Source organism: Triticum dicoccoides, chromosome 4B (assembly GCF_002162155.2).
Source record: "Triticum dicoccoides isolate Atlit2015 ecotype Zavitan chromosome 4B, WEW_v2.0, whole genome shotgun sequence".
Taxonomy (NCBI): Eukaryota; Viridiplantae; Streptophyta; class Magnoliopsida; order Poales; family Poaceae; genus Triticum; species Triticum dicoccoides.
The window spans coordinates 636,453,951-636,468,766 of NC_041387.1; positions in this window are offsets into that span (position 1 = coordinate 636,453,951).

The following is a 14,816-nucleotide window of genomic DNA, read 5'->3' on the forward strand; positions in this document are numbered from 1 at the left end:
GACGGCTGGATGAACAGTAGACGGTGGAGGGGTGCCCGTGGAGAGGTTGTTGAACAGGACCCCATGGTGTGGAGGGCTGGATGAACAGTAGACAGTGGAGGGGTGCCCGTGGAGGGGTGGTTGAACAGTAGCCGGTGGAGTAGCATGCGGTGGAGGCTGGATGAACAGGAGCCCGTGGAGGCTGGAGGAGGTTGACGGTGGATGAACAGTAGCCCTTGGAGGCTGGAGGAGGTCGACGGTGGAGATGAACAGTATCCCGTGGAGTCCCGTTTTGCGGTACGCCACACCCCTCTCGATGAACAGGACCCCTGTTTTGACCGTAGCGCTCGAACACAAGTCCGTTTCATCCGTTTTGCGGTACACCACACCCCTCACGATCAATAGGACCCCCGTTTCAACCGTAGGAGCTCTGTTTCATCCGTTTTGCGGTAAGCCACACCCCTGCCGATCAACAGGACCCCCGTTTCGACTGTAGGAGGTCCCTTTCCTCTGGTTTGCGGTACGCCAGACCCCTCCCGTTGAACAGGATCCCATTTTGAACGTGGCCGGTCGAACACAAGGCCGTTTCCTCCGTTCTGCGGTACGCCAGGCCTCATTTCCATCAATTGTTCCGTCCAAGCCCTCCCGATGAACACGACCACGCATTCCGTTCCGACCCAGCCGGTTGGCTCCCCATGAACACGACGACGACGTTGTTTCTCCGTTCCGGCCCAGCCATGTACACGAGCCCTGGGCGTACGTATGCGCGAGTAGGCGTTCGAGACCCCACTTTTATGTACACATACGTGGCCATATTTTCTTTCTTGCACCCTGGCTGTTGTACGTACGTGTACATGCTATGTGCGCGCCTATACTACGACTCGTGCGCGCCTTTACTATGACACATGCGTACCTCTACATCCACCAGTATGTACTCGCGACCAGAATGACAACGCTACGTACGCTTCGACCTGGTGAGTCGCGATTGTTAGGCACTTCCTTGCGTGCGAACATGTCGCTGGTCGGTCCCAGCAGTCAGGGGGGCGAATCGTTTTTTTTTGCCCAGACGCACTTCCTTGCGTGTGAAGATGTAGCTGGTGGGTCCTAGCAGTCAGGGGGAAACGTTTTTCTCACGAAATACAGTGGACCGTGCGGTGGGTCCCCGCTGTCAGGTGGGGGAATATTTTTTTTTGCACGTAATAAGGAGGCACTTCCTTGCGGCGGCCGTGGACCCAGCTGTCAGCCTCTCCACGTACAGTCCACGTCCGATGGAAGTCGTTCCTTGACCACGTTGACCATGCCATGCTGAGAGCTCCACGGCGGTGGACAACGGCGAGGCCTAGGAAGGGCACGACTCGGAGCCGGGGAAGACGCAGCAGTGGATGCCCACGCGAAGAGGAGTATGAGGGTTAACTAGTTCGGCTGTGGTGTGAGGCTGCTGTCGCCGCAGAATAACAGGGGGTGTGGGTGAGTAGAGGGATGGCCTTGCCAGCGGTGGGAATAGTAGGGGGCGGTGAGGCCTCCGCGGCATCACAGCCGGCCACAGGAGGCAGGAGCACGCGGCACGACCGGCGCTGGTTTGGGAGGCTGGAGCAAGAAGACCAGAGGTTGAAGAAGCACTACAGCCGTTGGATGAACATCGTACGGTAACAGGAGCTAGAATCGTTCATATTGACTAATTTGACAAAGCCCTCCATCCCCGTCAACTTGGTAGGCCCACAAGTCAGCCTCCCACTATGATGGGTTCCAGCTAGCTGGGGGAGTATTCAGTTTTTTGTGCGTAATAAGGAGGCACTTCCGTTGGGTCCGAGCTGACAGTGGGGTGAACGTTTTTTTCACGAAATACGATGGACTGTTCGGTGGGTCCCAGCAGTCAGGCGAAACGATTTTTTTGTGAAATATTGGTGGCCCGTCCGGTGGTTCCCTGCTGTCAGGTGGAGGAATAATTATTTTCCGCATAATAAGGAGGCACTTCCTTGCGGTTGTCATGGACCCAGCTGTCAGCCTCTCCACGTACAGTACTCTACCGATAGAAGTCGGTCGTTAACCACATTAACCATGCCGCACCGAGAGCACCACGGCGATGGACGACGGTGAGGCCTAGCTAGGGGAAGACGTGACAGTTGAAGCCCACGCGGAGAGGAGTACGAGGGTTCACCGGTTCAACTGTGGTGTGAGGCTGCCGTCGCCGCAGAATAACATGGGGTGTGGGTGAGTAGAGGGATGCCCTGGCCAGCGGTGGGAGTAGTAGGGGGCGCTGAGGCCTGCGTGGCAGTACAGCCGGCCACGGGAGACGGGAGCAAGCGGTCCCGCCGGCGCTGCTTTGGCGGCTGGAGCAAGAAGATCAGAGATTGAAGAAACATGACCGCCGTTGGATTGACATCCAACGGTTAACTAAACAGGCCCACAAGTCAGACCACTCCCTCTTTTTTTAATAATTTATATATAGCTCATGGCAACTTCTTATGCAATTTATTGCAGTCGTTTTTTTGGTTGGCCAGGGCCAATTTCGCATATTTCTGTGGGTTCCAAACTATTTTTAGTACCAAAATGTTGAGCCAGATTGAAAGTACTTTGCAGATATATTTAAATTAGGTTAATGCCCAGTGAAATAGAAATCTGAAAATGTGAAAAAATTCAGACATTATAAAGTATTTGCCAATTTGTCATCTGTTTTTATATATATAAACCATTTCATATTACTTTCAAGATTTGTAGTCATCTTCAAAGAGTTGCAGCCCATCAGGGCGTAGAAAAATAAGTAGGCCTGGATTGGGTATTCTTCAAAAAAAAATAAACTGGGCTCATTTTCACAAAGAAGAAATAGCTGGGCTGGTCACATGGTGAACACAAAATATAAGCCTGGGCTAGATGGGCCACAACCCAGTTCAAACCCTGCTCCGTCTCAACAATAACAAAAAAAATACTGCTCGAGTAGCTACGTCCCAGGTGTCAGCCGATCTTGCGCTGTTCTCTTGTCTATTGACTATATACGCTCACAATGTCATGGGTCCCAGATGTCAGGAAAACACTAGGAGGAAGCATTTTATTTTTCCATACGCTGACGTGGTGGGCCCCTACTGTCATCCTCTCCACGTACTTCTGCCAATTCCTGTTGTTTGTTGACCATGTTGACAAGCGAGAGGGCGGCGCCGCGGCGAGCGCACCAAAGTGCGCGGAGGACATCGGCGTAAACAATTTAGGAGACGATGAGGCGGCGATGCGTGCGCTGAGGGGAAGCCAGCCGTGGGAGGCGGAAGCAGGCGGCCCCGCCGACGCTGGTTTGGTTTTGGCACCTGGAGGAAGACAGGATTGAAGAAACACGACAGACTGTAAAAGCAACAGGAGTCCTTAAACAACCTTAACTGAAACCACAAGGGGCACTTAACAACCAAAGCTGAAATCAGTATGAGTACTTATACAGGTTCAACCGTACAAAGCACACCTTGACACAAAAAAAAGACACATCCGTGACATTTTGGGCCGAACGAATTTTTTTCTGTCCTACATATCACACTTCTATGACGATAATTGTGACAAAACCCGGTATCATCATAGATGTGGTGGGCTCCTACTTCTATGACAAAAAATCATGATAGAAAGTGGGCTTTTCGTCCTAGGAGGGCCGGAGACGCAGCTGCATGACATTCTTTGGGCCGTCCATGACGGAAAAAACCGTGGTAGAAGCGAGGGCGAGGAAAATTTCGGGGAGTTCCCGGTTACGGTGGGAGGTCGGGGGCCGAGCGATGCACGTTTCTCTCGTACACGTACGCGCATGTGTGTGAGGCGTTGGCTCTAACTGAACCCAAGCGAGGCGTTGGGCTCTAACTGAACCCGAGCGATTGTACTGCAGGCTACGCGTTACTGAACCCGAGCGATCGATCGATGGCTGTTAACTGAACCCGATCGAGTGATTCCTTCACTACTGCTGCTAACTGAAGCCGATCGATTGGATGAACAGTGAGCGTTGCGGGGGTTGGATGAACAGTGAGCGTTGCGGGGGTTGGATGAACAGTGAGCGGTGGCGTTGCCTCTAGATGAATAGGACCCCGTGGTGTGAAGGGCTGGATGAACAGTAGACAGTGGAGGGGTGGATGAACAGGACCCCGTGGTGTGGAGGGCTGGATGAATAGTAGATGGTGGAGGGGTGCCCGTGGAGGGGTGGATGAACAGGACCCCGTGGTGTGGAGGGCTGGATGAACAGTAGATGGTGGAGGAGTGGTTGAACAGTAGCCGGTGGAGTAGCGCGCGGTGGAGGCTGGATGAACAGGAGCCCGTGGAGGCTGGAGGAGGTCGACGGTGGAGATGAACAGTATCCCGTGGAGTCCCGTTTTGCAGTACGCCACACCCCTCCCAATCAATAGGACCCCCGTTTCGACCGTAGCGCTCCAACACAAGTCCGTTTCATCCGTTTTGCGGTACGACACACCCCTCCCGATCAACAGGACCCCCGTTTCGACCGTAGGAGGTCCGTTTCGTCCGTTTTGCGATACGCCACACCCCTCCTGATGAACAGGATCTCGTTTCGAACGTGTCCGGTCGAACACAAGGCCGTTTCCTCCGGCTGCGGTACGCCAGGCCTTGTTTCCATCGCCTGTTCTGTCCAAGCCCTCCCGAGGAACACGACCACGCATTCCGTTCCGACCTAGCCGGTTGGCTCCCCATGAACACGACAATGACGCTGTTTCTCCGTTCCGACCCAACCATGTACACGAGCCCTGGCCGTACGTATGTGCTAGTAGGCGTTCGAGACCCCGCCCGTATGTACACATACATGGCCGTATTTTCTTTCTTGCGCACTGGCCGCTGTAAGTACGTGTACATTCTACAAGCGCGCCTTTACTACGACACATGCGCGCCTCTACGATGACACGTGCACGCCTCTACATCGACCAGTATATATGTACGTAGACGTTCATGACCAGAATGACAACGCTACGTATGGTTCGACCAGGCGGGTCCCGACTGTCAGGCACTTCCTTGCGTGCGAAGATGTAGCTGGTGGGTCCCAGAAGTCAGGGGGAAACATTTTTTTGGAAATACGGTGGCCCGTCCGGTGGGTCCCCGCTGTTAGGTGAAGGAATAATTATTTTGCACGTAATAAGGAGGCACTTCCTTGCTGCAGCCGAGGACCCAGCTGTCAGCCTCTCCACGTACAGTCCACGTCGGATGGAAGCCATTCCTTGACCACGTTGACCACGCCGCGCCGAGAGCACTAGGGCGGTGGACGACAGTGAGGCCTAGGAAGGGGACGATGCGGAGCCGGGGAAGACGCGGCAGTGGATGCCGACGCGTAGAGGAGTACGAGGGTTCACTGGTTCGTTGTGGTGTGAGGCTGCCGTCGCCGCAGAATAACAGGGGGTGTGGGTGAGTAGAGGGATGGCCTGGCCAGCAGTGGGAGTAGTAGGTGGCGGTGAGGCCTCCGCGGCATCACAGCCGTCCACGGGAGGCAGGAGCATGCGGCACGAACGGCGCTGCTTTGGGCGGCTGGAGCACGAAGACCAGAGGTTGAAGAAGCACTACGGCCGTTGGATGGACATCGTACGGTCACTGGAGCTAGAATCGTTCATATTGACTAAGTTGACAAAGCCCTCCATCCCCATAAACTTAGTAGGCCCACAAGTTAGACTCCCACCAAGGTGAGTCCCAGCTAGCAGGGGGAGTATTCATTTTTTGTGCGTAATAAGGAGGCATTACCGGTGGGTCCGAGCTGACAGCGGGGGGAACGTTTTTTTGGCGAAATACAGAGACCCTTCCGGTGGGTCCCAGCTATTAGGTGGAGGAATCATTATTTTGCGTGTAATAAGGATGCATTTTCTTGTGTGGGCCCCTACTGTCAGCCTCTTCTGATGGCTGTTGTTTGTTGACCATGTTGACCTCACCGTGTCGAGAGCACAAACGTGGTGGACGAGGGCGAGGCCCAGGAAGAGAACCACCCGGAGCCGGCAAAGCCACCGCAGTCGATGCCCACGCTGAGGGGAGAACGAGCGCTAACTGGTCGGATACGGGGTGAGGCTGACATCGCCGGAAAATAACAGGATGTGTGGGTGGTTAGATTGATGGCCTGGCGGCAGCACATCCAACCACGGGAGGAGGAACCAGGCAGTCCCTCCGGCGCTGGTTTGGGCGGCTGGAGCAAGAAGATCAGAGATTGAAGAAGCACGGCGGCCGTTGGGTGGACATCCAACAGTCACTGCTGTGTGTTGACTAAGTTGACAAAGCCTTGCGTACGCGTCAAAAAAAATTTAGGACAGCGTCATCGTCAACCTAGTAGGCCCAGAAGTCAGCCTCCAAATCTGTGGAAAACAGCATACAGTCCATTAGCCATTATTTTCAATAATTTATAGCCCATTTCCTAATTCTTAAGGATATTTGAAGCCCATATTCTTTTTATTAGCATTACAAACCATATATTCTGGGCACTTCTAAAAAATTGAACGAAATTTTGCATATTTTGGTGGGGTCCGAACTCTTTTAATCACGAAATTTCGAGTAACGTTAAAAGTAATTTTCAAAAAAATTATATCAATATAAAATTCAAAAAACAATTCTCCCCCAAAAAAAAGAATTAAATTTAGAGTCTTAACTAGCAAGATGCACGTTTGTTGCACTGAACATGAAGATGCATTTGTATGAGTAGTTTATCTTGTGGGAGAAAAGATGATATTTTAATGTAATTGCCAGTTGGCTTTGGTTTTTATAAGAGTAGAGAGTAGAGAAATCCTAAAAAAATGATATTTTAATGCAATTGCCGGTTGGCTTTGGTTTAAAAATTTACAGCCCATTTCTTACAACTTATAGCCCGTTTTCTGGGGAAGCCCATTTCTTACTACTTACATCCCTCCTTGTCTTGAAAGATTTGCAACCCAGCAGGGCTGAGAAAAGCAAGTAGGCTGCGGTTTTGGTATTCTCCAAAAAAAGAACTGGGCTAGCCAATTTCAGAAAGAAAAAATATATCAGCTGGGTTCGTCATGTGCTTAATAATAGCGTAAGCGTGGGCCAGACGGGCCGCAGCCCCCGCACAGCGCGCAGTTGAGCTCCGTCTGTGAAACTGAAAAACAACTGGGCGAGCTGCTGGGTCCCTGGTGTTATCCACTCGTTGTGTAATTTTCTCGTTTATTGACTACATTGACAATGGTCTAGAACCTAGTTGTCAAACAATTAGGAGGAAGTATTTTTTTGGCTTGTAATAACGAGGCACCTGCTTGCGAAATGCAATGACCCTGGTGGTCCCTACTGTCAGCCTCTCCACGTACAGTCATCTCCTGATTCCTCTTGGTTGTTGACCATGTTGACAACGCCAGATGGCGGCGGGCACAAAAAGCTAACCAAGGCGGAGAACAACGGCAAGGCCTCGGACGGGAACGAAGAGCAGCCATGGAAGATGCGACAGTGTAGTGGTAGGTGGAGGGGAGTACGAGGGCAACAACATGCAAGTCAAGCATACAAATGGTACAAAAAGCCCAAGGATTAATTGTTCATCAAATTTTTAGACAAAACCCAGATTGAACATGACAGTAACATCTAACCCAACCACTCTTTTTTGCAGTCACAAACAAATGGATCGGTCTGATCCATAAAATCAACATCCTGTGCAAAAAAGTTTATTTCAGGATGTCTACAACTTATTGTAAATAGAAGACGAGCATGTTTAGAAGCCCATTTGTCCACCTGAAACTTCTTTTTTTGCTGTTCAACATGTTCGTCCGTGAGAAATCTCTTGCTATAAAAATTAAGCCTCATGGACAATAGTAACCTCGCATTCAACAGGAAGAATGTGACAAAGCTTCTGTTTTCCTGGTTGGATGCATATCGTCCCATCGTTATTGTCCTCGAACGAATGTCATGAGAACTGAGAAAATCCTTGTGCTTATTATGCCAATGATTGGTTACATGTTTTTCTCCATGTGGTTCTGCCTAAGTAGACATGAAGATTGAAAACAGTTAAGGTTTGAAAAAAGAGCAAGTCGAAATAATGAAAGCTGAACAGTTAATTCTAGTACAATATATACGGGCTTTCAATGTGCATGAAATCATCACCTCTATGTATAAATTCTCCAGAGATCGAAAGCATCGCAGCAAGCCAATAATTATGTCCAGATCAAAACTATACATTCTGATATATATGATCTTGACAGAATCCAGCAGCATTGATAGGCTATCTGGACGAACTCTTCATTGTGCATATAACATAATATTAGTACCCAAAGTGTACGCCAAGATGATATAAAACTTATGCGCACAAATAAAAAATGCAGCATATGATTACAGATGTGTAGATGATAATATACGGTACCTAAAAAAGTGAGGAGCCAAACACCCACTCCTTGTCATTATTAAACGGGTCACGAATTCACCCAAGGTCTCCAGTTTGGGCACAGAGACAACAGTTATTTCTGAAGGTGTATAATAATTATGAAGGAGCAACCTTTCAAGTGAAGGGGCATCTTCGATGATGAGCTACTGTCCTTTTGAAAAAATTCCAATGCTTTTAAGGTGAGGCGACTTTTTTTGGAGACAACTGATACCGATTTCTATTCCCAAAACAATCAGCAAGCGCTCCAGGGCAGGGCAACTGGAGTGGATGATGCTGTGCAGTGAGGCCTCCGACAGATAAACCACCACAAGCAAAAGTTTTTTTAGCAGTGGGAGTCGAAGCATTTGTACCAGATCGTCTGGTAGATGGCACCAAGCGAAGGTGGTGGTGTGGAGAGAGGAGGAAAACCGCGAGATGGACAACGGTGGTGTGGGCACGAATTCTTGGTATGTTCGTGGTATGAAACTTTCGTGGTAATGGTAGAACTCAAACTGCTGGATTTTTCCGAATTCAGGGGATGTCAGCCAAGCGTCCACCTTGTCGGGTATGGACAGCAGGTAGCTTCTCGGGATGCAGAGGCATTGAACGGGGCCCTGCTGGTGAGAAGAGACGATGGCTCTAAGGAGATTAAATTCAGGAAGGACAGATATCTGACGACAGTCGAGATTGAGGGGCGCGGTGTGCCATAGAGGGCGCCATCGAGTTGAGAGGACTTGTGCGCGACAGCAATCCTTGATGGGGAGAAGTGAGATGATCTCCTCAAGGATGACACCTGGGAGATCGCTGATGCGGTCCACCGGAGATTCTACCGGTTCCTCAGATCCGGGTGGGAGGGGGGGCTCGCCGCTTCTCCCCGCGCTACCGGGTGCGGGATCTACAACCAGCGTCGCCGCTGGCGGGAGACTCATCTTCTTGGCGCTGGGGCCAGCCAACTCCATTTTCCTTGTGGGCGTCGCACCGAGCTCACGGGTTTGAGCAGAGTAGCCAGAGACGAGCCTAGTGGCAGTGCGAGTGGGGAAGAAGGAGGGCTAGGGATTTCTGTAGGAGTGGAAGAAGAGGAGCAGGTGTTTTCTGTACGAGTGAGGAAGAAGGTGAGCGGGGTTTTCTGGACGAGTGAAGAAGATTGGGGAGTGGGGGGAATTGGGTGGGGAGACGAAGCGGGAGAGCGAGCTATTCGTGTTTATAAGGCCTGCTGCACTAACTACTCGCTTTTCCCAAGAACCGCTCTCTTCTTTTGCGTTGCTGCATTGGAGCTGGCGCATGGGCTTGGCGGACTGGCCATGCATGCAGGATGCATGTGCCCGCCGGCCACTGCATGCGCCTTGTTTGTTACTAGGCCTATTTAATAGGGTGGTTATGGAGTAAATTAAGGAGATTTATTTTCTCTGTGTGCATCTACCAAATTAGAGGATGCTGGATGCAGACACTCACATTAAACTAACATTCAGAAGAACAAAAGTTCAGCATGTCCATGCATCTCAATGATTCACCATACTATAACCAATATACAAAGCTATGAGAAGGTGTGGAAATAAAGAAAATCGGTCGATGCTTCTCTAAGAAAAGGGCCTCCCTGCGCACGCATTAATTTCCTGGGCATGCTTGTTTCTTCTCAAAATGTTGCGAGCACTTTGAGCATGTTGGCAACTCCACCGCTAGCTAGCTGCCTCATCTTGCAATTGATGCTGACACATTTGAAGCAAACACATGAGGCAATAGAGATGACTCAACATGGGTCCATATTGTGCAGTTCCCCTGAAATCATATTCATTGTCCTGAATCTGAAAAGATAGGAAAACAATAGCTATACTTAAACGGTGTTGCAAAACAGTAGCACATATCAATAGCTCGGCATGACAAAGCATGATCATCTGGACGAAGGGGATACTGACCTGCCTGAGGAAGATTACATATAATTTCATAAGTCCTTGGTTGATTTCCACCTTCGGCTGCACTGCTTGTTTGCTGCTCCACACATGACAGGATCGCTCCGCACTGCATTCAGCAAGTCAACGTACGAATAAGCTAATTTCATCTTGCGGTGGTCATTGTACCTAGTTACGAATGTAGGAATACCTGGAGCACCATGAGGTTAGCTGACAGCAGGTAGATGCAGCCATATAAAATTTGTGCGGTGCTACCAAAATTGAGGTTTGTATCCCTTCCCGTTATGAGAATTCTTCTTGAAGTTGGTAGAATGTGACGGCTTTTTCTTTGCATCAAACTTGCCTTTCCCCTGAGATTTGTTCTTGTTGTTTTGGGGCTGGTTGGGCTGGAAGTTCTTCTCGTGTACCATGTGGGCACTAGAAGCTCCCTCAGCGACCCGAGCACGTGTGTCTTTTCCTCTCGCCTTCTCCTCAAAATCAAGAGTGCTAATGAGATCCAAAACAGAAAACTCATGTCTCTTGTTTTTCAGAGAAGTAGCAAAATCGTTCCACGAAGGTGGAAGCTTGGCAATGATGGTCCCAGCAACAAATTTGTCCGGCAACACACACTTAAAGTACTCAAGTTCCTTAGATAGTGACTGTATCTCATGAGTCTGCTGAACAACAGAGCGCTCATTAGTCATCTTGTAGTCACAGAATTGCTCCATGATGTACAACTCGTTGCCAGTGCCCAAGGGCCCAAACGTGGCCTCGAGCGTAGCCCATATGTCTTTGCCGCTGTCAAACGACATATATGAATCCACAATGGAATCGTCAAGAACACTCAGTAGGGCGGCTGAGGGAGTCCTGGATAGGGGGTGTCCGGATAGCCGAACTATCACCTTTGGTCGAACTCCTGGACTATGAAGATACAAGATAGAAGACTTCGTCCCGTGTCCGGATGGGATTTTCCTTGGCATGGAAGGCAAGCTTGGTGATACGGATATGTAGATCTCCTACAATTGTAACCGACTCTGTGTAACCCTAACCCTCTTCGGTGCCTATATAAACCGGAGGGTTTTAGTCCATAGGACGAACAACAATCATACCATAGGCTAGCTTCTAGGGTTTAGACTCTCTGATCTCGTGGTAGATCTACTCTTGTACTACCCATATCATCAATATCAATCAAGTAGGAGTAGGGTTTTACCTCCATCGAGAGGGCCCGAACCTGGGTAAAAACATCGTGTCCCTTGTCTCCTGTTACCATCCGCCTAGACGCACAGTTCGGGACACCCTACCCGAGATCCGCTGGTTTTGACACCGACGTTGGTGCTTTCATTGAGAGTTCCTCTGTGTCGTCATCTTTAGGCCCGATGGCTCCTCCGATCATCAACAATGATGCGGTCCAGGGTGAGACTTTTCTCCCCGGACAGATCTTCGTATTCGGCGGCTTTGCACTGCGGGCCAATTTGCTTGGCCATCTGGAGTGGATTGAAAGCTATGCCCCTGGCCATCAGGTCAGATTTGGAAGTTTGAACTATACGGCTGACGTCCGTGGAGACTTGATCTTTGACGGGTTCGAGCCACAGCCGAGCGCGCCGCACTGTCACGATGGGCACGATCTAGCTCTGCCGCCGGACAGTGCCCTGGAGGCCGCACAAGTGTCCGCTCCGACCCTTAGCTCGGAGCCGACTGCGCCGACCGAGGACAGGTGGCTGGACACCGCATCGGGGGCTGCTATCTCTACGGTGATGGAGCCGAATACTAACCCTGTCCTTTGTGAAGCTTGTGACTCCAAGGTGTCGGACTCGTCTCAGGACTCTGAATCTTCCACGCCCCGGCCGATCGAATCCGATTGGGCACCCATCCTGGAGTTCACCACCACGGACATCTTTCAGCACTCGCCCTTTGGCGACATCCTGAATTCACTTAAGTCTCTCTCTTTATCAGGAGAGCCCCCGCCAGATTATGGTCAACAAGGTTGGGAGGCGAACGACGAAGAAATTCAAAGCCCACCCACCACCCACTTCGTAGCCACTGTCGAAAGTTTAAATGACGTGCTCGATTTCGACTCCGAAGACATCGACGATATGGACGATGATGCAGGAGATAAGCATGAACCAGCACCTATAAGGCATTGGACAACCACCTCATCTCACGATGTATACATGGTGAACCCACCTACAGGAAGCAACGACGAGGAACAACGGGACCCCACAAGGGATCATTCCCCCGAAAAGCAGTCAAAACGGCGACTGTCGGTGTCAAAACCGGCGGATCTCGGGTAGGGGGCCCCGAACTGTGCGTCTAGGCGGATGGTAACAGGAGACAAGGGACACGACGTTTTACCCAGGTTCGGGCCCTCTTGATGGAGGTAAAGCCCTACGTCCTGCTTGATTGATATTGATGATGTGGGTATTACAAGAGTAGATCTACCACGAGATCAAGGAGGCTAAACCCTAGAAGCTAGCCTATGGTATGATTGTTGTTGTTATTGTTGTCCTACGGACTAAAACCATCCAGTTTATATAGACACCGGAGAGGGCTAGGGTTACACGGAGTCGGTTACAATGGCAGGAGATCTACATATCCGTATCGCCAAGCTTGCCTTCCACGCCAAGGAAAGTCCCATCCGGACACTGGATGAAGTCTTCAATCTTGTATCTTCATAGTCTTGGAGTCCGGACGATGATGATAGTTCGGCTATCCGGACACCCCCTAGTCCAGGACTCCCTCAGTAGCCCCTGAACCAGGCTTCAATGATGTCGAGTCCGGCGCGCATATTGTCTTAGGCATTGCAAGGAGGGTTCCTCCTCCGAATAATTTATAGAAGATTGTGAACACCAGGATAGTGTCCGGCTCTGCAAAATAAATTCCACATTCCACCGTAGAGAGAATAATATTTACACAAGTTCAATCTGCTGACGTATTCCGTGGCGTGACGTCACACCACAACCAAGCCTTTACTTGAATCGTTTTTATTATACCACCTCAGCGTGTTCCCCTTATTCCGGGGTTCTCATCAATACGGGCGTGGGTAACCCAACCGCGCCCGTTGCCACGCCCCCTCCATCGAAGGCGAGTTCTAAACAGTCACGGAGATGGCTCTTGGTATTCTCCCCCTTTATAATGAGACCAAGTCCCATTCCTTTTCTTCAATCCTCAATCGAATCCGCCCCTCGCCCCAAGTTCTAACACCCAGGGCTTCGGATTCGGGCACCTCGGACCTTCGACAATGTCCGGCTCCGACCTACAGGGCCGGTGGATGCCCTCCTCCATCACGGAAGAGGACGTGCTAAAGCTTAGGGACGCCCGGTACTTAACCTACGAGATTTCGCATAGGTTGCCTGCCCAAGGGCAAGTCATTCCTACCCCCGTGCCTGGTGAGAGCGTCGTGTTCGTGTCTCACCTCCGTCGGGGTTTAGGCTTCTCGATGGATCCCTTCGTAAGGGGGCTCCTGTTTTACTATGGGCTGGAATTCCACGACCTGGCTCTGGAGTCTATCCTCCATATCTCATCATTTATTGTCGTCTGCGAGGCCTTCCTCCGCACTACCCCTCACTTTGGTTTGTGGCTCAAAACCTTCAATGCGGAGCCGAAGATGATTGACGGGCGTCAGGCAGAGTGCGGCGGGGCGGTTATAAGCAAGAGGGCCGATGCTCCATGGTCCAAGGGCTCTTTTCCGGAGGAGCTCAATTTGTGGCAACAAGAGTGTTTCTATATCACCGTTCCCAGGGGCAGCAGGTAGAGGCCGCCACCTGCCTTTCGCCCGGGCCCTCCACCACGGCTGACATTGTGGGTCAACAAAGGGTTCGACTGGGGGCCGTCCAAGGACGTACCCCTATTGCAGGGCCGGATTCGAGATCTCCAAGAGAGGGAGATCAATCTGGTCGTAGTGACGCAGGTTATGCTGATTCGGCGTCTTCTGCCCTGCAAACGTCGCCCCTCCGCCTGTGGGAATTCAATCCGGAGGGACCACGAGCTCTCCAACACTTTATGGGTACAAAACCCGTGGAGATGTACAAACTTTTCTTCGGATCACAAGAAGTGTGTCCGAACTTGACCGAGGACGCTGGCCTAAGCTGCAATCGCCTGGATACTCAAGTAAGTAGCCCTGTGACCGGACATATCATCCGTTTATTTATCATGGATTTTCCTTTTAACCAGCTATCCCTTGAACAGGAATGGATAGCGCAAGTAAAACTGATACGGTGTCCGGCCCCCCTCCCTGAGACCACGCCGGATCCCGTGTTAATCAAAATGTTGGAAGTTGCGCCTTCGGAGGAAGGAGAAGGGGGGAACCGGGAAACTACCACCTCTATTAAGGAGGCTCGCAATAAGGGGGGAATCAAGAATCCCTCCCTCCAGGGGGGAGAAGAGGACCGCTTCCGAAAACCCGGAGGCCAAAGCCTCGAAGCGGGGAAAGAAATCTACACCGGAAGGTCCTGTGCCGGGAGGAGTCCCGGCCGTACAGTCTCCCCAAAGGAATCAGCCCTCCAGCGAGCCGTAAGTAGAAAAAGGGGAAGTTTTATAATAAAGGACTTCCCTATTTTATTTCTAAGGATAACCGAAGTTTTTACCTTGTAGTTCGGATCTCAGCCCTTCCCAGCAGAGCTCATCCTCGGGGGACCTTCGTCCGGAGATGATGGAGA